Source organism: Canis aureus, chromosome 7, assembly GCF_053574225.1.
Source record: "Canis aureus isolate CA01 chromosome 7, VMU_Caureus_v.1.0, whole genome shotgun sequence".
Lineage (NCBI taxonomy): Eukaryota > Metazoa > Chordata > Mammalia > Carnivora > Canidae > Canis > Canis aureus.
Genome location: NC_135617.1, coordinates 74,926,886 through 74,950,744, shown reverse-complemented (window position 1 = coordinate 74,950,744; position 23,859 = coordinate 74,926,886).

The following is a 23,859-nucleotide window of genomic DNA, read 5'->3' as shown; positions in this document are numbered from 1 at the left end:
TGAGCTTATGGCCTGTACCTCCACATCCAGCCTGCTGGTACCCTTGGCTTCTAAAAGGCCTAGGTTCGCTGTTTGACGGAACTGCTGGGAGAGGTAATTGGAATCACCCGGCACACAAGACTAGTGCCTCCAACTCAGTTCAGCGATTTCCTAGTAATTCCTGTGGTAGACTGGTGCTACATACTAAGTTCCATACGTGAGAGGGTAGCTGAACGCCTTGTCCAAAACCATCTTACTTCTGAGAGTTGAGCTCACCCTCAGTCCCTCACAGTTCCACACTGCCTGCAGAGTGAGTTTCGCAGGTCTTCAGCAGAGACGTTTGCCAGAGGCTTCTGAGACGCAGGGTAACAATGCAGACCTGGAGGGTATCCCCAGGTGCAGTCGACTGGTAATCTTGGAACCTCCTGACTCAGAATACTGCTACCTTCTCACTGCCATAGGAATGCAACTAGTTGACAGCTAGCTGGCTTCAAGACATGCTTCCCTGAGAGAGCTGAGAACAGGGCAGAACCCTCCCACATGCTGCCTGACTGTAGGAGTAGCTGCTAACATCCTAATGTTAGTGGCTGGGAGAGGTTGCGGGAAAAGCATGTGTGAGCACTGGGCCTGAACTCCCGTGTATCTGAGTTGAATACAGCGATTTCCAACGGCTTTCCTCAACCAGAGTGTAGCTAGGTTCCAAATCCCATGTACGAGCGGGTAGCAGACATCTGCCTCCCATGCATACACACTTCTGAGAGTTGAGCTTATGGCCTGTACCTCCACATCCAGCCTGCTGGTACCCTTGGCTTCTAAAAGGCCTAGGCTCGCTGTTTGACGGAAGTGCTGGGAGAGGTAATTGGAATCACCCGGCACACAAGACTAGTGCCTCCAAGCTCAGTTCAGCGATTTCCTAGTAATTTCTGTGGTAGACTGGTGCTACATACTAAGTTCCATACGTGAGAGGGTACCTGAACGCCTTGTCCAAAACCATCTTACTTCGGAGAGTTGAGCTCAGCCTCAGTCCCTCACTGTTCCACATTGCCTGCTGAGTGAGTTTCGCAGGTCTTCAGCAGAGACGTTTGCCAGAGGCTTCTGAGACGCAGGGCAACAATGCAGACCTGGAGGGTATCCCCAGGTGCAGTAGACTGGTAATCTTGGAACCTCCTGACTCAGAATACTGCTACCTTCTCACTGCCATAGGAATGCAGCTAGTTGACAGCTGGCTTCAAGACATGCTTCCCTGTGAGAGCTGAGGACAGGGCAGAACCCTCCCGCATCCTGCCTGACTGTAGGAGTAGCTCCTAACATCCTAATGTTAGAAGCTGGGAGAGGTTGCGGAAAAAGCATGTGTGAGCACTGGGCCTGAACTCCCGTGTATCTGAGTTGAATACAGCGATTTCCAATGGCCTTCTTCAATCACAGTGTAGCTAGGTTCCAACTCCCATGTCCGAGTGGGTAGCAGACATCTGCCTCCCATGCATATACACTTCTGAGAGTTGAGCTTATGGCCTGTACCTCCACATCCAGCCTGCTGGTACCCTTGGCTTCTAAAAGGCCTAGGCTCGCTGTTTGACGGAAGTGCTGGGAGAGGTAATTGGAATCACCCGGCGCACAAGACTAGTGCCTACAAGCTCAGTTCAGCGATTTCCTAGTAATTCCTGTTGTAGACTGGTGCTACATACTAAGTTCCATACGTGAGAGGGTAGCTGATCGCCTTGTCCAAAACCATCTTACTTCTGAGAGTTGAGCTCACCCTCAGTCCCTCACAGTTCCACACTGCCTGCAGAGTGAGTTTCGCAGGTCTTCAGCAGAGACGTTTGCCAGAGGCTTCTGAGACGCAGGGTAACAATGCAGACCTGGAGGGTATCCCCAGGTGCAGTCGACTGGTAATCTTGGAACCTCCTGACTCAGAATACTGCTACCTTCTCACTGCCATAGGAATGCAGCAAGTTGACAGCTAGCTGGCTTCAAGACATGCTTCCCTGTGAGAGCTGAGGACAGGGCAGAACCCTACCGCATCCTGCCTGACTGTAGGAGTAGCTGCTATCATCCTTATGTTAGTGGCTGGGAGAGGTTGCGGGAAAAGCATGTGTGAGCACTGGGCCTGAACTCCCGTGTATCTGAGTTGAATACAGCGATTTCCAACGGCTTTCCTCAACCAGAGTGTAGCTAGGTTCCAAATCCCATGTAGGAGCGGGTAGCAGACATCTGCCTCCCATGCATACACACTTCTGAGAGTTGAGCTTATGGCCTGTACCTCCACATCCAGCCTGCTGGTACCCTTGGCTTCTAAAAGGGCTAGGCTCGCTGTTTGACGGAAATGCTGGGAGAGGTAATTGGAATCACCCGGCACACAAGACTAGTGCCTCCAAGCTCAGTTCAGCGATTTCCTAGTAATTCCTTTGGTAGACTGGTGCTACATACTAAGTTCCATACGTGAGAGGGTACCTGAACGCCTTGTCCAAAACCATCTTACTTCGGAGAGTTGAGCTCAGCCTCAGTCCCTCACAGTTCCACACTGCCTGCTGAGTGAGTTTCGCAGGTCTCCAGCAGAGACGTTTGCCAGAGGCTTCTGATACGCAGGGTAACAATGCAGACCTGGAGGGTATCCCCAGGTGCAGTAGACTGGTAATCTTGGAACCTCCTGACTCAGAATACTGCTACCTTCTCACTGCCATAGGAATGCAGCTAGTTGACAGCTGGCTTCAAGACATGCTTCCCTGTGAGAGCTGAGGACAGGGCAGAACCCTCCCGCATGCTGCCTGACTGTAGGAGTAGCTGCTAACATCCTAATGTTAGTGGCTGGGAGAGGTTGCGGGAAAAGCATGTGTGAGCACTGGGCCTGAACTCACGTGTATCTGAGTTGAATACAGCGATTTCCAACGGCTTTCCTCAACCAGAGTGTAGCTAGGTTCCAAATCCCATGTACGAGCGGGTAGCAGACATCTGCCTCCCATGCATACACACTTCTGAGAGTTGAGCTTATGGCCTGTACCTCCACATCCAGCCTGCTGGTACCCTTGGCTTCTAAAAGGCCTAGGCTAGCTGTTTGACGGAAGTGCTGGGAGAGGTAATTGGAATCTCCCGGCACACAAGACGAGTGCCTCCAACTCAATTCACGATTTCCCAGTAATTCTTGTGGTAGACAGGTGCTACATACTAAGTTCCATATGTGAGAAGGTAGCTGAACGCCTTGTCCAAAAGCATCTTACTTCTGAGAGTTGAGCACACCCTCAGTCCCTCACAGTTCCACACTGCCTGCAGAGTGAGTTTCACACGTCTTCACCAGAGACGATTGCCAGAGGCTTCTGAGTACAAGTTAACAATGCAGATCTGGAGGGTATCTCCAGGTGCAGTAGAGTGGTAATCTTGGAACCTCCTGACTCACAGTACTGCTACCTTCTCACTGCCATAGGAATGCAGCTAGTTGACAGCTGGCTTCAAGACATGCTTCCCTGTGAGAGCTGAGGACAGGGCAGAACCCTCCCGCATCCTGCCTGACTGTAGGAGTAGCTGCTAACATCCTTATGTTAGTGGCTTGGAGAGGTTGCGGGAAAAGCATGTGTGAGCACTGGGCCTGAACTCCCGTGTATCTGAGTTGAATACAGCGATTTCCAATGGCCTTCTACAATCACAGTGTAGCTAGGTTCCAACTCCCATGTCCGAGTGGGTAGCAGACATCTGCCTCCCATGCATATACACTTCTGAGAGTTGAGCTTATGGCCTGTACCTCCACATCCAGCCTGCTGGTACCCTTGGCTTCTAAAAGGCCTAGGCTCGCTGTTTGACGGAAGTGCTGGGAGAGGTAATTGGAATCACCCGGCGCACAAGACTAGTGCCTACAAGCTCAGTTCAGCGATTTCCTAGTAATTCCTGTTGTAGACTGGTGCTACATACTAAGTTCCATACGTGAGAGGGTAGCTGAACGCCTTGTCCAAAACCATCTTACTTCTGAGAGTTGAGCTCACCCTCAGTTCCTCACAGTTCCACACTGCCTGCAGAGTGAGTTTCGCAGGTCTTCAGCAGAGACGTTTGCCAGAGGCTTCTAAGACGCAGGGTAACAATGCAGACCTGGAGGGTATCCCCAGGTGCAGTAGACTGGTAATCTTGGAACCTCCTGACTCAGAATACTGCTACCTTCTCACTGCCATAGGAATTCAGCTAGTTGACAGCTGGCTTCAAGACATGCTTCCCTGTGAGAGCTGAGGACAGGGCAGAACCCTCCCACATGCTGCCTGACTGTAGGAGTAGCTGCTAACATCCTAATGTTAGTGGCTGGGAGAGGTTGCGGGAAAAGCATGTGTGAGCACTGGGCCTGAACTCCCGTGTATCTGAGTTGAATACAGCGATTTCCAACGGCTTTCCTCAACCAGAGTGTAGCTAGGTTCCAACTCCCATGTCCGAGTGGGTAGCAGACATCTGCCTCCCATGCATACACACTTCTGAGAGTTGAGCTTATGGCCTGTACCTCCACATCCAGCCTGCTGGTACCCTTGGCTTCTAAAAGGCCTAGGCTCGCTGTTTGACGGAAGTGCTGGGAGAGGTAATTGGAATCTCCCGACACACAAGACGAGTGCCTCTAAGCTCAATTCACGATTTCCCAGTAATTCTTGTGGTAGACAGGTGCTACATACTAAGTTCCATATGTGAGAAGGTAGCTGAACGCCTGTCCAAAAGCATCTTACTTCTGAGAGTTGAGCACACCCACAGTCCCTCACAGTTCCACACGGCCTGCAGAGGGAGTTTCACACTTCTTCACCAGAGACGATTGCCAGAGTCTTCTGAGTACAAGTTAACAATGCAGACCTGGAGGGTATCTCCAGGTGCAGTAGAGTGGTAATCTTGGAACCTCCTTACTCACAGTACTGCTACCTTCTCACTGCCATAGGAATGCAGCTAGTTGACAGCTGGCTTCAAGACATGCTTCCCTGTGAGAGCTGAGGACAGGGCAGAACCCTCCCGCATCCTGCCTGTCTGTAGGAGTACTTGCTAACATCCTTATGTTAGTGGGTGGGAGAGGTTGCGGGAAAAGCATGTGTGAGCACTGGGCCTGAACTCCCGTGTATCTGAGTTGAATACAGCGATTTCCAATGGCCTTCTTCAATCACAGTGTAGCTAGGTTCCAACTCCCATGTCCGAGTGGGTAGCAGACATCTGCCTCCCATGCATATACACTTATGAGAGTTGAGCTTATGGCCTGTACCTCCACATCCAGCCTGCTGGTACCCTTGGCTTCTAAAAGGCCTAGGCTCGCTGTTTGACGGAAGTGCTGGGAGAGGTAATTGGAATCACCCGGCACACAAGACTAGTGCCTCCAAGCTCAGTTCAGCGATTTCCTAGTAATTCCTGTGGTAGACTGGTGCTACATACTAAGTTCCATACGTGAGAGGGTAGCTGAACGCCTTGTCCAAAACCATCTTACTTCTGAGAGTTGAGCTCAGCCTCAGTCCCTCACAGTTCCACACTGCCTGCAGAGTGTGTTTCGCAGGTCTTCAGCAGAGACGTTTGCCAGAGGCTTCTGAGACGCAGGGTAACAATGCAGACCTGGAGGGTATCCGCAGGTGCAGTAGACTGGTAATCTTGGAACCTCCTGACTCAGAATACTGCTACCTTCTCACTGCCATAGGAATGCAGCTAGTTGACAGCTGGCTTCAAGACATGCTTCCCTGTGAGAGCTGAGGACAGGGCAGAACCCTCCCGCATGCTGCCTCATTGTAGGAGTAGCTGCTAACATCCTAATGTTAGTGGCTGGGAGAGGTTGCGGGAAAAGCATGTGTGAGCACTGGGCTTGAACTCCCGTGTATCTGAGTTGAATACAGCGACTTCCAACGGCTTTCCTCAACCAGAGTGTAGCTAGGTTCCAAATCCCATGTACGAGCGGGTAGCAGACATATGCCTCCCATGCATACACACTTCTGAGAGTTGAGCTTATGGCCTGTACCTCCACATCCAGCCTGTTGGTACCCTTGGCTTCTAAAAGGCCTAGGCTCGCTGTTTGACGGAAGTGCTGGGAGATGTAATTGGAATCACCCGGCACACAAGACTAGGGCCTCCAAGCTCAGATCAGCGATTTCCTAGTAATTCCTGTGGTAGACTGGTGCTACATACTAAGTTCCATACGTGAGAGGGTAGCTGAACGCCTTCTCCAAAACCATCTTACTTCTGAGAATTGAGCTCAGCCTCAGTCCCTCACAGTTCCACACTGCCTGCAGAGTGAGTTTCGCAGGTCTTCAGCAGAGACGTTTGCTGGAGGCTTCTGAGACGCAGGGTAACAATGCAGACCTGGAGGGTATCCCCAGGTGCAGTAGACTGGTAATCTTGGAACCTCATGACTCAGAATACTGCTACCTTCTCACTGCCATAGGAATGCAGCTTGTTGACAGCTGGCTTCAAGACATGCTTCCCTGTGAGAGCTGAGGACAGGGCAGAACCCTCCCGCATGCTGCCTGACTGTAGGAGTAGCTGCTAACATCCTAATGTTAGTGGCTGGGAGAGGTTGCGGGAAAAGCATGTGTGAGCACTGGGCCTGAACTCCCGTGTATCTGAGTTGAATACAGCGATTTCCAACGACTTTCCTCAACCAGAGTGTAGCTAGGTTCCAAATCCCATGTACGAGCGGGTAGCAGACATCTGCCTCCCATGCATACACACTTCTGAGAGTTGAGCTTATGGCCTGTACCTCCACATCTAGCCTGCTGGTACCCTTGGCTTCTAAAAGGCCTAGGCTTGCTGTTTGACGGAAGTGCTGGGAGAGGTAATTGGAATCTCCCGGCACACAAGACGAGTGCCTCCAAGCTCAATTCACGATTTCCCAGTAATTCTTGTGGTAGACAGGTGCTACATACTAAGTTCCATATGTGAGAAGGTAGCTGAACGCCTTGTCCAAAAGCATCTTACTTCTGAGAGTTGAGCACACCCTCAGTCCCTCACACTTCCACACTGCCTGCAGAGTGAGTTTCACACGTCTTCACCAGAGATGATTGCCAGAGGCTTCTGAGTACAAGTTAACAATGCAGACCTGGAGGGTATCTCCAGGTGCAGTAGAGTGGTAAAGTTGGAACCTCCTGACTCACAGTACTGCTACCTTCTCACTGCCATAGGAATGCAGCTAGTTGACAGCTGGCTTCAAGACATGCTTCCCTGTGAGAGCTGAGGACAGGGCAGAACCCTCCCGCATCCTGCCTGACTGTAGGAGTAGCTGCTAACATCCTTATGTTAGTGGCTGGGAGAGGTTGCGGGAAAAGCATGTGTGAGCACTGGGCCTGAACTCCCGTGTATCTGAGTTGAATACAGCGATTTCCAATGGCCTTCTTCAATCACAGTGTAGCTAGGTTCCAACTCCCATGTCCGAGTGGGTAGCAGACATCTGCCTCCCATGCATATACAGTTCTGAGAGTTGAGCTTATGGCCTGTACCTCCACATGCAGCCTGCTGGTACCCTTGGCTTCTAAAAGGCCTAGGCTCACTGTTTGACTGAAGTGCTGGGAGAGGTAATTGGAATCACCCGGCACACAAGACTAGTGCCTCCAAGCTCAGTTCAGCGATTTCCTAGTAATTCCTGTGGTAGACTGGTGCTACATACTAAGTTCCATACGTGAGAGGGTAGCTGAACGCCTTGTCCAAAACCATCTTACTTCTGAGAGTTGAGCTCACCCTCAGTCCCTCACAGTTCCACACTGCCTGCAGAGTGAGTTTCGCAGGTCTTCAGCAGAGACGTTTGCCAGAGGCTTCTGAGACGCAGGGTAACAATGCAGACCTGGAGGGTATCCCCAGGTGCAGTCGACTGGTAATCTTGGAACCTCCTGACTCAGAATACTGCTACCTTCTCACTGCCATAGGAATGCAGCAAGTTGACAGCTAGCTGGCTTCAAGACATGCTTCCCTGAGAGAGCTGAGGACAGGGCAGATCCCTCCCATATGCTGCCTGACTGTAGGAATAGCTGCTAACATCCTAATATTAGTGGCTGGGAGAGGTTGCGGGAAAAGCATGTGTGAGCACTGGGCCTGAACTCCCGTGTATCTGAGTTGAATACAGCGATTTCCTACAGCTTTCCTCAACCAGAGTGTAGCTAGGTTCCAAATCCCATGTACGAGCGGGTAGCAGACATCTGCCTCCCATGCATACACACTTCTGAGAGTTGAGCTTATGGCCTGTACCTCCACATCCAGCCTGCTGGTACCCTTGGCTTCTAAAAGGCCTAGGCTCGCTGTTTGACGGAAGTGCTGGGAGAGGTAATTGAAATCTCCCGGCACACAAGACGAGTGCCTCCAAGCTCAATTCACGATTTCCCAGTAATTCTTGTGGTAGACAGGTGCTACATACTAAGTTCCATATGTGAGAAGGTAGCTGAACGCCTTGTCCAAAAGCATCTTACTTCTGAGAGTTGAGCACACCCTCAGTCCCTCACAGTTCCACACTGCCTGCAGAGTGAGTTTCACACGTCTTCACCAGAGATGATTGCCAGAGGCTTCTGAGTACAAGTTAACAATGCAGACCTGGAGGGTATCTCCAGGTGCAGTAGAGTGGTAATCTTGGAACCTCCTGACTCAGAGTACTGCTACCTTCTCACTGCCATAGGAATGCAGCTAGTTGACAGCTGGCTTCAAGACATGCTTCCCTGTGAGAGCTGAGGACAGGGCAGAACCCTCCCGCATCCTGCCTGACTGTAGGAGTAGCTGCTAACATCCTTATGTTAGTGGCTGGGAGAGGTTGCGGGAAAAGCATGTGTGAGCACTGGGCCTGAACTCCCGTGTATCTGAGTTGAATACAGCGATTTCCAATGGCCTTCTTCAATCACAGTGTAGCTAGGTTCCAACTCCCATGTCCGAGTGGGTAGCAGACATCTGCCTCCCATGCATACACACTTCTGAGAGTTGAGCTTATGGCCTGTACCTCCACATCCAGCCTGCTGGTACCCTTGGCTTCTAAAAGGCCTAGGCTCGCTGTTTGACGGAAGTGCTGGGAGAGGTAATTGGAATCTCCCGACACACAAGACGAGTGCCTCTAAGCTCAATTCACGATTTCCCAGTAATTCTTGTGGTAGACAGGTGCTACATACTAAGTTCCATATGTGAGAAGGTAGCTGAACGCCTGTCCAAAAGCATCTTACTTCTGAGAGTTGAGCACACCCTCAGTCCCTCACAGTTCCACACGGCCTGCAGAGGGAGTTTCACACTTCTTCACCAGAGACGATTGCCAGAGTCTTCTGAGTACAAGTTAACAATGCAGACCTGGAGGGTATCTCCAGGTGCAGTAGAGTGGTAATCTTGGAACCTCCTGACTCAGAGTACTGCTACCTTCTCACTGCCATAGGAATGCAGCTAGTTGACAGCTGGCTTCAAGACATGCTTCCCTGTGAGAGCTGAGGACAGGGCAGAACCCTCCCGCATCCTGCCTGTCTGTAGGAGTACTTGCTAACATCCTTATGTTAGTGGGTGGGAGAGGTTGCGGGAAAAGCATGTGTGAGCACTGGGCCTGAACTCCCGTGTATCTGAGTTGAATACAGCGATTTCCAATGGCCTTCTTCAATCACAGTGTAGCTAGGTTCCAACTCCCATGTCCGAGTGGGTAGCAGACATCTGCCTCCCATGCATATACACTTATGAGAGTTGAGCTTATGGCCTGTACCTCCACATCCAGCCTGCTGGTACCCTTGGCTTCTAAAAGGCCTAGGCTCGCTGTTTGACGGAAGTGCTGGGAGAGGTAATTGGAATCACCCGGCACACAAGACTAGTGCCTCCAAGCTCAGTTCAGCGATTTCCTAGTAATTCCTGTGGTAGACTGGTGCTACATACTAAGTTCCATACGTGAGAGGGTAGCTGAACGCCTTGTCCAAAACCATCTTACTTCTGAGAGTTGAGCTCAGCCTCAGTCCCTCACAGTTCCACACTGCCTGCAGAGTGTGTTTCGCAGGTCTTCAGCAGAGACGTTTGCCAGAGGCTTCTGAGACGCAGGGTAACAATGCAGACCTGGAGGGTATCCGCAGGTGCAGTAGACTGGTAATCTTGGAACCTCCTGACTCAGAATACTGCTACCTTCTCACTGCCATAGGAATGCAGCTAGTTGACAGCTGGCTTCAAGACATGCTTCCCTGTGAGAGCTGAGGACAGGGCAGAACCCTCCCGCATGCTGCCTCATTGTAGGAGTAGCTGCTAACATCCTAATGTTAGTGGCTGGGAGAGGTTGCGGGAAAAGCATGTGTGAGCACTGGGCTTGAACTCCCGTGTATCTGAGTTGAATACAGCGACTTCCAACGGCTTTCCTCAACCAGAGTGTAGCTAGGTTCCAAATCCCATGTACGAGCGGGTAGCAGACATATGCCTCCCATGCATACACACTTCTGAGAGTTGAGCTTATGGCCTGTACCTCCACATCCAGCCTGTTGGTACCCTTGGCTTCTAAAAGGCCTAGGCTCGCTGTTTGACGGAAGTGCTGGGAGATGTAATTGGAATCACCCGGCACACAAGACTAGGGCCTCCAAGCTCAGATCAGCGATTTCCTAGTAATTCCTGTGGTAGACTGGTGCTACATACTAAGTTCCATACGTGAGAGGGTAGCTGAACGCCTTCTCCAAAACCATCTTACTTCTGAGAATTGAGCTCAGCCTCAGTCCCTCACAGTTCCACACTGCCTGCAGAGTGAGTTTCGCAGGTCTTCAGCAGAGACGTTTGCTGGAGGCTTCTGAGACGCAGGGTAACAATGCAGACCTGGAGGGTATCCCCAGGTGCAGTAGACTGGTAATCTTGGAACCTCATGACTCAGAATACTGCTACCTTCTCACTGCCATAGGAATGCAGCTTGTTGACAGCTGGCTTCAAGACATGCTTCCCTGTGAGAGCTGAGGACAGGGCAGAACCCTCCCGCATGCTGCCTGACTGTAGGAGTAGCTGCTAACATCCTAATGTTAGTGGCTGGGAGAGGTTGCGGGAAAAGCATGTGTGAGCACTGGGCCTGAACTCCCGTGTATCTGAGTTGAATACAGCGATTTCCAACGACTTTCCTCAACCAGAGTGTAGCTAGGTTCCAAATCCCATGTACGAGCGGGTAGCAGACATCTGCCTCCCATGCATACACACTTCTGAGAGTTGAGCTTATGGCCTGTACCTCCACATCTAGCCTGCTGGTACCCTTGGCTTCTAAAAGGCCTAGGCTTGCTGTTTGACGGAAGTGCTGGGAGAGGTAATTGGAATCTCCCGGCACACAAGACGAGTGCCTCCAAGCTCAATTCACTATTTCCCAGTAATTCTTGTGGTAGACAGGTGCTACATACTAAGTTCCATATGTGAGAAGGTAGCTGAACGCCTTGTCCAAAAGCATCTTACTTCTGAGAGTTGAGCACACCCTCAGTCCCTCACACTTCCACACTGCCTGCAGAGTGAGTTTCACACGTCTTCACCAGAGATGATTGCCAGAGGCTTCTGAGTACAAGTTAACAATGCAGACCTGGAGGGTATCTCCAGGTGCAGTAGAGTGGTAAAGTTGGAACCTCCTGACTCACAGTACTGCTACCTTCTCACTGCCATAGGAATGCAGCTAGTTGACAGCTGGCTTCAAGACATGCTTCCCTGTGAGAGCTGAGGACAGGGCAGAACCCTCCCGCATCCTGCCTGACTGTAGGAGTAGCTGCTAACATCCTTATGTTAGTGGCTGGGAGAGGTTGCGGGAAAAGCATGTGTGAGCACTGGGCCTGAACTCCCGTGTATCTGAGTTGAATACAGCGATTTCCAATGGCCTTCTTCAATCACAGTGTAGCTAGGTTCCAACTCCCATGTCCGAGTGGGTAGCAGACATCTGCCTCCCATGCATATACAGTTCTGAGAGTTGAGCTTATGGCCTGTACCTCCACATGCAGCCTGCTGGTACCCTTGGCTTCTAAAAGGCCTAGGCTCACTGTTTGACTGAAGTGCTGGGAGAGGTAATTGGAATCACCCGGCACACAAGACTAGTGCCTCCAAGCTCAGTTCAGCGATTTCCTAGTAATTCCTGTGGTAGACTGGTGCTACATACTAAGTTCCATACGTGAGAGGGTAGCTGAACGCCTTGTCCAAAACCATCTTACTTCTGAGAGTTGAGCTCACCCTCAGTCCCTCACAGTTCCACACTGCCTGCAGAGTGAGTTTCGCAGGTCTTCAGCAGAGACGTTTGCCAGAGGCTTCTGAGACGCAGGGTAACAATGCAGACCTGGAGGGTATCCCCAGGTGCAGTCGACTGGTAATCTTGGAACCTCCTGACTCAGAATACTGCTACCTTCTCACTGCCATAGGAATGCAGCAAGTTGACAGCTAGCTGGCTTCAAGACATGCTTCCCTGAGAGAGCTGAGGACAGGGCAGATCCCTCCCATATGCTGCCTGACTGTAGGAATAGCTGCTAACATCCTAATATTAGTGGCTGGGAGAGGTTGCGGGAAAAGCATGTGTGAGCACTGGGCCTGAACTCCCGTGTATCTGAGTTGAATACAGCGATTTCCAATGGCCTTCTTCAATCACAGTGTAGCTAGGTTCCAACTCCCATGTCCGAGTGGGTAGCAGACATCTGCCTCCCATGCATACACACTTCTGAGAGTTGAGCTTATGGCCTGTACCTCCACATCCAGCCTGCTGGTACCCTTGGCTTCTAAAAGGCCTAGGCTCGCTGTTTGACGGAAGTGCTGGGAGAGGTAATTGGAATCACCCGGCACACAAGACTAGTGCCTCCAAGCTCAGTTCAGCGATTTCCTAGTAATTCCTATGGTAGACTGGTGCTACATACTAAGTTCCATACGTCACAGGGTAGCTGAACGCCTTGTCCAAAACCATCTTACTTCTGAGAGTTGAGCTCAGCCTCAGTCCATCACAGTTCGACACTGCAAGCAGAGTGAGTTTCGCAATTCTTCAGCAGAGACGTTTGCCAGAGGCTTCTGAGACGCAGGGTAACAATGCAGACCTGGAGGGTATCCCCAGGTGCAGTAGACTGGTAATCTTGGAACCTCCTGACTCAGAATACTGCTACCTTCTCACTGCCATAGGAATGTAGCTAGTTGACAGCTGGCTTCAAGACATGCTTCCCTGTGAGAGCTGATTACAGGGCAGAACCCTCCCGCATGCTGCCTGAGTGTAGGAGTAGCTGCTAACATCCTAATGTTGTTGGCTGGGAGAGGTTGCGGGAAAAGCATGTGTGAGCACTGGGCCTGAACTCCCGTGTATCTGAGTTTAATACAGCGATTTCCAACGGCTTTCCTCAACCAGAGTGTAGCTAGGTTCCAAATCCCATGTACGAGCGGGTAGCAGACATCTGCCTCCCATGCATACACACTTCTGAGAGTTGAGCTTATGGCCTGTACCTCCACATCCAGCCTGCTGGTACCCTTGGCTTCTAAAAGGCCTAGGCTCGCTGTTTGACGGAAGTGCTGGGAGAGGTAATTGGAATCTCCCGGCACACAAGACGAGTGCCTCCAAGCTCAATTCACGATTTCCCAGTAATTCTTGTGGTAGACAGGTGCTACATACTAAGTTCCATATGTGAGATGGTAGCTGAACGCCTTGTCCAAAAGCATCTTACTTCTGAGAGTTGAGCCCACCCTCAGTCCCTAACAGTTCCACACTGCCTGCAGAGTGAGTTTCACACGTCTTCACCAGAGATGATTGCCAGAGGCTTCTGAGTACAAGTTAACAATGCAGACATGGAGGGTATCTCCAGGTGCAGTAGAGTGGTAATTTTGGTACCTCCTGACTCAGAGTACTGCTACCTTCTCACTGCCATAGGAATGCAGCTAGTTGACAGCTGGCTTCAAGACATGCTTCCCTGTGAGAGCTGAGGACAGGGCAGAACCCTCCCGCATCCTGCCTGACTGTAGGAGTAGCTGCTAACATCCTTATGTTAGTGGCTGGGACAGATTGCGAGAAAAGCATGTGTGAGCACTGGGCCTGAACTCCCGTGTATCTGAGTTGAATACAGCGATTTCCAACGGCCTTCTTCAATCACAGTGTAGCTAGGTTTCAACTCCCATGTCCGAGTGTGTAGCAGACATCTGCCTCCCATGCATATACACTTCTGAGAGTTGAGCTTATGGCCTGTACCTCCACATCCAGCATGCTGGTACCCTTGGCTTCTAAAAGGCCTAGGCTCGCTGTTTGACGGAAGTGCTGGGTGAGGTAATTGGAATCACCCGGCACACAAGACTAGTGCCTCCAAGTTCAGTTCAGCGTTTTCCTAGTAATTCCTGTGGTAGACTGGTGCTACATACTAAGTTCCATACGTGAGAGGGTAGCTGAACGCCTTGTCCAAAACCATCTTACTTCTGAGAGTAGAGCTCACCCTCAGTCCCTCACAGTTCCACACTGCCTGCAGAGTGAGTTTCGCAGGTCTTCAGCAGAGACGTTTGCCAGAGGCTTCTGAGACGCAGGGTAACAATGCAGACCTGGAGGGTATCCCCAGGTGCAGTAGACTGGTAATCTTGGAACCTCCTGACTCAGAATACTGCTACCTTCTCACTGCCATAGGAATGCAGCTAGTTGACAGCTAGCTGGCTAAAGACATGCTTCACTGAGAGAGCTGAGGACAGGGCAGAACCCTCCCGCATGCTGCCTGACTGTAGGAGTAGCTGCTAATATCCTAATGTTAGTGGCTGGGAGAGGTTGCGGGAAAAGCATGTGTGAGCACTGGGCCTGAACGCCCGTGTATCTGAGTTGAATACAGCGATTTCCAACGGCTTTCCTCAACCAGAGTGTATCTAGGTTCCAAATCCCATGTACGAGCGGGTAGCAGACATCTGCCTCCCATGCATACACACTTCTGAGAGTTGAGCTTATGGCCTGTACCTCCACATCCAGCCTGCTGGTACCCTTGGCTTCTAAAAGGCCTAGGCTCGCTGTTTCACGGAAGTGCTGGGAGAGGTAATTGGAATCACACGGCACACAAGACTAGTGCCTCCAATCTCAGTTCAACGATTTCCTAGTAATTCCTGTGGTAGACTGGTGCTACATACTAAGTTCCATACGTGAGAGGGTAGCTGAACGCCTTGTCCAAAACCATCTTACTTCTGAGAGTTGAGCTCAGCCTCAGTCCCTCACAGTTCCACACTGCCTGCCGAGTGAGTTTCGCAATTCTTCAGCAGAGACGTTTGCCAGAAGTTTCTGAGACGCAGGGTAACAATGCAGACCTGGAGGGTATCCCCAGGTGCAGTAGACTGGTAATCTTGGAACCTCCTGACTCAGAATATTGCTACCTTCTCACTGCCATAGGAATGCAGCTAGTTGACAGCTAGCTGGCTTCAAGACATGCTTCCCTGAGAGAGCTGAGGAGAGTGCAGAACCCTCCCGCATGCTGCCTGACTGTAGGAATAGCTTCTAACATCCTAAAGTTAGTGGCTGGGAGAGGTTGCGGGAAAAGCATGTGTGAGCACTGGGCCTGAACTCCCGTGTATCTGAGTTGAATACAGCGATTTCCAACGGCTTTCCTCAACCAGAGTGTAGCTAGGTTCCAAATCCCATGTACGAGCGGGTAGCAGACATCTGCCTCCCATGCATACACACTTCTGAGAGTTGAGCTTATGGCCTGTACCTCCACATCCAGCCTGCTGGTACCCTTGGCTTCTAAAAGGCCTAGGCTCGCTGTTTGACTGAAGTGCTGGGAGAGGTCATTGGAATATCCCGGCACACAAGACGAGTGCCTCCAAGCTCAATTCACGATTTCCCAGTAATTCTTGTGGTAGACAGGTCCTACATACTAAGTTCCATATGTGAGATGGTAGCTGAACGCCTTGTCCAAAAGCATCTTACTTCTGAGAGTTGAGCCCACCCTCAGTCCTTCACAGTTCCACACTGCCTGCAGAGTGGGTTTCACACGTCTTCACCAGAGACGATTGCCAGAGGCTTCTGAGTACAAGTTAACAATGCAGACCTGGAGGGTATCTCCAGGTGCAGTAGAGTTGTAATCTTGGAACCTCCTGACTCAGAGTACTGCTACCTTCTCACTGCCATAGGAATGCAGCTAGTTGACAGCTGGCTTCAAGACATGCTTCCCTGTGAGAGCTGAGGACAGGGCAGAACCCTCCCGCATCCTGCCTGACTGTAGGAGTAGCTGCTAACATCCTTATGTTAGTGGCTGGGAGAGGTTGCGGGAAAAGCATGTGTGAGCACTGGGCCTGAACTCCCGTGTATCTGAGTTGAATACAGCGATTTCCAATGGCCTTCTTCAATCACAGTGTAGCTAGGTTCCAACTCCCATGTCCGAGTGGGTAGCAGACATCTGCCTCCCATGCATACACACTTCTGAGAGTTGAGCTTATGGCCTGTACCTCCACATCCAGCCTGCTGGTACCCTTGGCTTCTAAAAGGCCTAGGCTCGCTGTTTGACGGAAGTGCTGGGAGAGGTAATTGGAATCACCCGGCACACAAGACTAGTGCCTCCAAGCTCAGTTCAGCGATTTCCTAGTAATTCCTGTGGTAGACTGGTGCCACATACTAAGTTCCATACGTGAGAGGGTAGCTGAACGCCTTGTCCAAAACCATCTTACTTCTGAGAGATGAGCTCAGCCTCAGTCCCTCACAGTTCGACACTGCCAGCAGAGTGAGTTTCGCAGGTCTTCAGCAGAGACGTTTGCCAGAGGTTTCTGAGACGCAGGGTAACAATGCAGACCTGGAGGGTATCCCCAGGTGCAGTAGACTGGTAATCTTGGAACCTCCTGACTCAGAATACTGCTACCTTCTCACTGCCATAGGAATGTAGCTAGTTGACAGCTGGCTTCAAGACATGCTTCCCTGTGAGAGCTGAGGACAGGGCAGAACCCTCCCGCATGCTGCCTGAATGTAGGAGTAGCTGCTAACATCCTAATGTTGTTGGCTGGCAGAGGTTGCGGGAAAAGCATGTGTGAGCACTGGGCCTGAACTCCCGTGTATCTGAGTTGAATACAGCGATTTCCAACGGCTTTCCTCAACCAGAGTGTAGCTAGGTTCCAAATCCCATGTACGACCGGGTAGCAGACATCTGCCTCCCATGCATACACACTTCTGAGAGTTGAGCTTATGGCCTGTACCTCCACATCCAGCCTGCTGGTACCATTGGCTTCTAAAAGGCCTAGGCTCGCTGTTTGACGGAAGTGCTGGGAGAGGTAATTGGAATCTCCCGGCACACAAGACGAGTGCCTCCAAGCTCAATTCACGATTTCCCAGTAATTCTTGTGGTAGACAGGTGTTACATACTAAGTTCCATATGTGAGATGGTAGCTGAACGCCTTGTCCAAAAGCATCTTACTTCTGAGAGTTGAGCCCACCCTCAGTCCCTCACAGTTCCACACTGCCTGCAGAGTGAGTTTCACACGTCTTCAGCAGAGATGATTGCCAGAGGCTTCTGAGTACAAGTTAACAATGCAGACCTGGAGGGTATCTCCAGGTGCAGTAGAGTGGTAATTTTGGTACCTCCTGACTCAGAGTACTGCTACCTTCTCACTGCCATAGGAATGCAGCTAGTTGACAGCTGGCTTCAAGACATGCTTCCCTGTGAGAGCTGAGGACAGGGCAGAACCCTCCCGCATCCTGCCTGACTGTAGGAGTAGCTGCTAACATCCTTATGTTAGTGGCTGGGAGAGATTGCGAGAAAAGCATGTGTGAGCACTGGGCCTGAACTCCCGTGTATCTGAGTTGAATACAGCGATTTCCAACGGCCTTCTTCAATCACAGTGTAGCTAGGTTCCAACTCCCATGTCCGAGTGTGTAGCAGACATCTGCCTCCCATGCATATACACTTCTGAGAGTTGAGCTTATGGCCTGTACCTCCACATCCAGCCTGCTGGTACCCTTGGCTTCTAAAAGGCCTAGGCTCGCTGTTTGACGGAAGTGCTGGGTGAGGTAATTGGAATCACCCGGCACACAAGACTAGTGCCTCCAAGCTCAGTTCAGCGATTTCCTAGTAATTCCTGTGGTAGACTGGTGCTACATACTAAGTTCCATACGTGAGAGGGTAGCTGAACGCCTTGTCCAAAACCATCTTACTTCTGAGAGTTGAGCTCACCCTCAGTCCCTCACAGTTCCACACTGCCTGCAGAGTGAGTTTCGCAGGTCTTCAGCAGAGACGTTTGCCAGAGGCTTCTGAGACGCAGGGTAACAATGCAGACCTGGAGGGTATCCCCAGGTAAGTCGACTGGTAATCTTGGAACCTCCTGACTCAGAATACTGCTACCTTCTCACTGCCATAGGAATGCAGCTAGTTGACAGCTAGCTGGCTCAAGACATGCTTCACTGAGAGAGCTGAGGACAGGGCAGAACCCTCCCGCATGCTGCCTGACTGTAGGAGTAGCTGCTAATATCCTAATGTTAGTGGCTGGGAGAGGTTGCGGGAAAAGCATGTGTGAGCACTGGGCCTGAACGCCCGTGTATCTGAGTTGAATACAGCGATTTCCAACGGCTTTCCTCAACCAGAGTGTAGCTATGTTCCAAATCCCATGTACGAGCGGGTAGCAGACATCTGCCTCCCATGCATACACACTTCTGAGAGTTGAGCTTATGGCCTGTACCTCCACATCCAGCCTGCTGGTACCCTTGGCTTCTAAAAGGCCTAGGCTCGCTGTTTGACGGAAGTGCTGGGAGAGGTAATTGGAATCTCCCGGCACACAAGACCAGTGCCTCCAAGCTCAATTCACGATTTCCCAGTAATTCATGTGGTAGACAGGTGCTACATACTAAGTTCCGTATGTGAGATTGTAGCTGAACGCCTTGCCCAAAAGCATCTTACTTCTGAGAGTTGAGCCCACCCTCAGTCCTTCACAGTTCCACACTGCCTGCAGAGTGGGTTTCACACGTCTTCACCAGAGACGATTGCCAGAGGCTTCTGAGTACAAGTTAACAATGCAGACCTGGAGGGTATCTCCAGGTGCAGTAGAGTGGTAATCTTGGAACCTCCTGACTCAGAGTACTGCTACCTTCTCACTGCCATAGGAATGCAGCTAGTTGACAGCTGGCTTCAAGACATGCTTCCCTGTGAGAGCTGAGGACAGGGCAGAACCCTCCCGCATGCTGCCTGACTGTAGGAGTAGCTGCTAACATCCTAATGTTAGTGGCTGGGAGAGGTTGCGGGAAAAGCATGTGTGAGCACTGGGCCTGAACTCCCGTGTATCTGAGTTGAATACAGCGATTTCCAATAACTTTCCTCACCCGGAGTGTAGCTAGTTTCCAAATCCCATGTACGAGCGGGTAGCAGACATCTGCCTCCCATGCATACACACTTCTGAGAGTTGAGCTTATGGCCTGGACCTCCACATCCACCCTGCTGGTACCCTTCGCTTCTAAAAGGCCTAGGCTCGCTGTTTGACGGAAGTGCTGGGAGAGGTAATTGGAATCTCCCGGCACACAAGACGAGTGCCTCCAAGCTCAATTCACGATTTCCCAGTAATTCTTGTGGTAGACAGGTGCTACATACTAAGTTCCATATGTGAGAAGGTAGCTGAACGCCTTCTCCAAAAGCATCTTACTTCTGAGAGTTGAGCCCACCCTCAGTCCCTCACAGTTCCACACTGCCTGCAGAGTGAGTTTCACACATCTTCACCAGAGACTATTGCCAGAGGCTTCTGAGTACAATTAACAATGCAGACCTGGAGGGTATCTCCAGGTGCAGTAGAGTGGTAATCTGGAACCTCCTGACTCAGAGTACTGCTACCTTCTCACTGCCATAGGAATGCAGCTAGTTGACAGCTGGCTTCAAGATATGCTTCCCTGTGAGAGCTGAGGACAGGGCAGAACCCTCCCGCATCCTGCCTGACTGTAGGAGTAGCTGCTAACATCCTAATGTTAGTGGCTGGGAGAGGTTGCGGGAAAAGCATGTGTGAGCACTGGGCCTGAACTCCCGTGTATCTGAGTTGAATACAGCGATTTCCAATGGCCTTCTTCAATCACAGTGTAGCTAGGTTCCAACTCCCATGTCCGAGTGGGTAGCAGACATCTGCCTCCCATGCTATACACTTCTGAGAGTTGAGCTTATGGCCTGTACCTCCACATCCAGCCTGCTGGTACCCTTGGCTTCTAAAAGGCCTAGGCTCGCTGTTTGACGGAAGTGCTGGGAGAGGTAATTGGAATCACCCGGCACACAAGACTAGTGCCTCCAAGCTCAGTTCAGCGATTTCCTAGTAATTCCTGTGGTAGACTGGTGCTACATACTATGTTCCATACGTGAGAGGTTAGCTGAACGCCTTGTCCAAAACCATCTTACTTCTGAGAGTTGAGCTCACCCTCAGTCCCTCACAGTTCCACACTGCCTGCAGAGTGAGTTTCGCAGGTCTTCAGCAGAGACGTTTGCCAGAGGCTTCTGAGACGCAGGGTAACGATGCAGACCTGGAGGGTATCCCCAGGTGCAGTTGACTGGTAATCTTGGAACCTCCTGACTCAGAATACTGCTACCTTCTCACTGCCATAGGAATGCAGCTAGTTGACAGCGAGCTGGCTTCAAGTAATGCTTCCCTGAGAGAGCTGAGGACAGTGCAGAACCCTCCCGCATGCTGCCTGACTGTAGGAATAGCTGCTAACATCCTAATGTTAGTGGCTGGGAGAGGTTGCGGGAAAAGCATGTGTGAGCACTGGGCCTGAACTCCCGTGTATCTGAGTTGAATACAGCGATTTCCAACGGCTTTCCTCAACCAGAGTGTAGCTAGGTTCCAAATCCCATGTACGAGCGGATAGCAGACATCTGCCTCCCATGCATACACACTTCTGAGAGTTGAGCTTATGGCCTGTACCTCCACATCCAGCCTGCTGGTACCCTTGGCTTATAAAAGGCCTAGGCTCGCTGTTTGACGGAAGTGCTGGGAGAGGTAATTGGAATCTCCCGGCACACAAGACGAGTGCCTCCAAGCTCAATTCACGATTTCCCAGTAATTCTTGTGGTAGACAGGTGCTACATACTAAGTTCCATATGTGAGATGGTAGCTGAACGCCTTGTCCAAAAGCATCTTACTTCTGAGAGTTGAGCCCACCCTCAGTCCCTCACAGTTCCACACTGCCTGCAGAGTGAGTTTCACACGTCTTCACCAGAGACGATTGCCAGAGGCTTCTGAGTACAAGTTAACAATGCAGACCTGGAGGGTATCTCCAGGTGCAGTAGAGTGGTAATCTTGGAACCTCCTGACTCAGAGTACTGCTACCTTCTCACTGCCATAGGAATGAAGCTAGTTGACAGCTGGCTTCAAGACATGCTTCCCTGTGAGAGCTGAGGACAGGGCAGAACCCTCCCGCATCCTGCCTGACTGTAGGAGTAGCTGCTAACAGCCTTATGTTAGTGGCTGGGAGAGGTTGCGGGAAAAGCATGTGTGAGCACTGGGCCTGAACTCCCGTGTATCTGAGTTGAATACAGCGATTTCCAATGGCCTTCTTCAATCACAGTGTAGCTAGGTTCCAACTCCCATGTCCGGGTGGGTAGCAGACATCTGCCTCCCATGCATACACACTTCTGAGAGTTGAGCTTATGGCCTGTACCTCCACATCCAGCCTGCTGGTACCCTTGTCTTCTAAAAGGCCTAGGCTCGCTGTTTGACGGAAGTGCTGGGAGAGGTAATTGGAATCACCCGGCACACAAGACTAGTGCCTCCAAGCTCAGTTCAGCGATTTCCTAGTAATTCCTGTGGTAGACTGGTGCTACATACTAAGTTCCATACGTGAGAGGGTAGCTGAACGCCTTGTCCAAAACCATCTTACTTCTGAGATTTGAGCTCAGCCTCAGTCCCTCACAGTTCGACACTGCCTGCAGAGTGAGTTTCGCAGGTCTTCAGCAGAGACGTTTGCCAGAGGCTTCTGAGACGCAGGGTAACAATGCAGACCTGGAGGGTATCCTCAGGTGCAGTAGACTGGTAATCTTGGAACCTCCTGACTCAGAATACTGCTACCTTCTCACTGCCATAGAAATGCAGTTAGTTGACAGCTGGCTTCAAGACATGCTTCCCTGTGAGAGCTGAGGACAGGGCAGAACCCTCCCGCATGCTGCCTGAGTGTAGGAGTAGCTGCTAACATCCTAATGTTGTTGGCTGGGAGAGGTTGCGGGAAAAGCATGTGTGAGCACTGGGCCTGAACTCCCGTGTATCTGAGTTGAATACAGCGATTTCCAACGGCTTTCCTCAACCAGAGTGTAGCTAGGTTCCAAATCCCCTGTACGAGCGGGTAGCAGACATCTGCCTCCCATGCATACACACTTCTGAGAGTTGAGCTTATGGCCTGTACCTCCACATCCAGCCTGCTGGTACACTTGGCTTCTAAAAGGCCTAGGCTCGCTGTTTGACGGAAGTGCTGGGAGAGGTAATTGGAATCTCCCGGCACACAAGACGAGTGCCTCCAAGCTCAATTCACGATTTCCCAGTAATTCTTGTGGTAGACAGGTGCTACATACTAAGTTCCATATGTGAGATGGTAGCTGAACGCCTTGTCCAAAAGCATCTTACTTCTGAGAGTTGAGCCCACCCTCAGTCCCTAACAGTTCCACACTGCCTGCAGAGTGAGTTTCACACGTCTTCACCACAGATGATTGCCAGAGGCTTCTGAGTACAAGTTAACAATGCAGACATGGAGGGTATCTCCAGGTGCAGTAGAGTGGTAATTTTGGTACCTCCTGACTCAGAGTACTGCTACCTTCTCACTGCCATAGGAATGCAGCTAGTTGACAGCTGGCTTCAAGACATGCTTCCCTGTGAGAGCTGAGGACAGGGCAGAACCCTCCCGCATCCTGCCTGACTGTAGGAGTAGCTGCTAACATCCTTATGTTAGTGGCTGGGAGAGATTGCGAGAAAAGCATGTGTGAGCACTGGGCCTGAACTCCCGTGTATCTGAGTTGAATACAGCGATTTCCAACGGCCTTCTTCAATCACAGTGTAGCTAGGTTTCAACTCCCATGTCCGAGTGTGTAGCAGACATCTGCCTCCCATGCATATACACTTCTGAGAGTTGAGCTTATGGCCTGTACCTCCACATCCAGCCTGCTGGTACCCTTGGCTTCTAAAAGGCCTAGGCTCGCTGTTTGACGGAAGTGCTGGGTGAGGTAATTGGAATCACCCGGCACACAAGACTAGTGCCTCCAAGCTCAGTTCAGCGTTTTCCTAGTAATTCCTGTGGTAGACTGGTGCTACATACTAAGTTCCATACGTGAGAGGGTAGCTGAACGCCTTGTCCAAAGCCATCTTACTTCTGAGAGTTGAGCTCAGCCTCAGTCCCTCACAGTTCCACACTGCCTGCAGAGTGAGTTTCGCAGGTCTTCAGCAGAGACGTTTGCCAGAGGCTTCTGAGACGCAGGGTAACAATGCAGACCTGGAGGGTATCCCCAGGTGCAGTCGACTGGTAATCTTGGAACCTCCTGACTCAGAATACTGCTACCTTCTCACTGCCATAGGAATGCAGCTAGTTGACAGCTAGCTGGCTAAAGACATGCTTCACTGAGAGAGCTGAGGACAGGGCAGAACCCTCCCGCATGCTGCCTGACTATAGGAGTAGCTGCTAATATCCTAATGTTAGTGGCTGGGAGAGGTTGCGGGAAAAGCATGTGTGAGCACTGGGCCTGAACGCCCGTGTATCTGAGTTGAATACAGCGATTTCCAACGGCTTTCCTCAACCAGAGTGTAGCTAGGTTCCAAATCCCATGTACGAGCGGGTAGCAGACATCTGCCTCCCATGCATACACACTTCTGAGAGTTGAGCTTATGGCCTGTACCTCCACATCCAGCCTGCTGGTACCCTTGGCTTCTAAAAGGCCTAGGCTCGCTGTTTCACGGAAGTGCTGGGAGAGGTAATTGGAATCACACGGCACACAAGACTAGTGCCTCCAAGCTCAGTTCAACGATTTCCTAGTAATTCCTGTGGTAGACTGGTGCTACATACTAAGTTCCATACGTGAGAGGGTAGCTGAACGCCTTGTCCAAAACCATCTTACTTCTGAG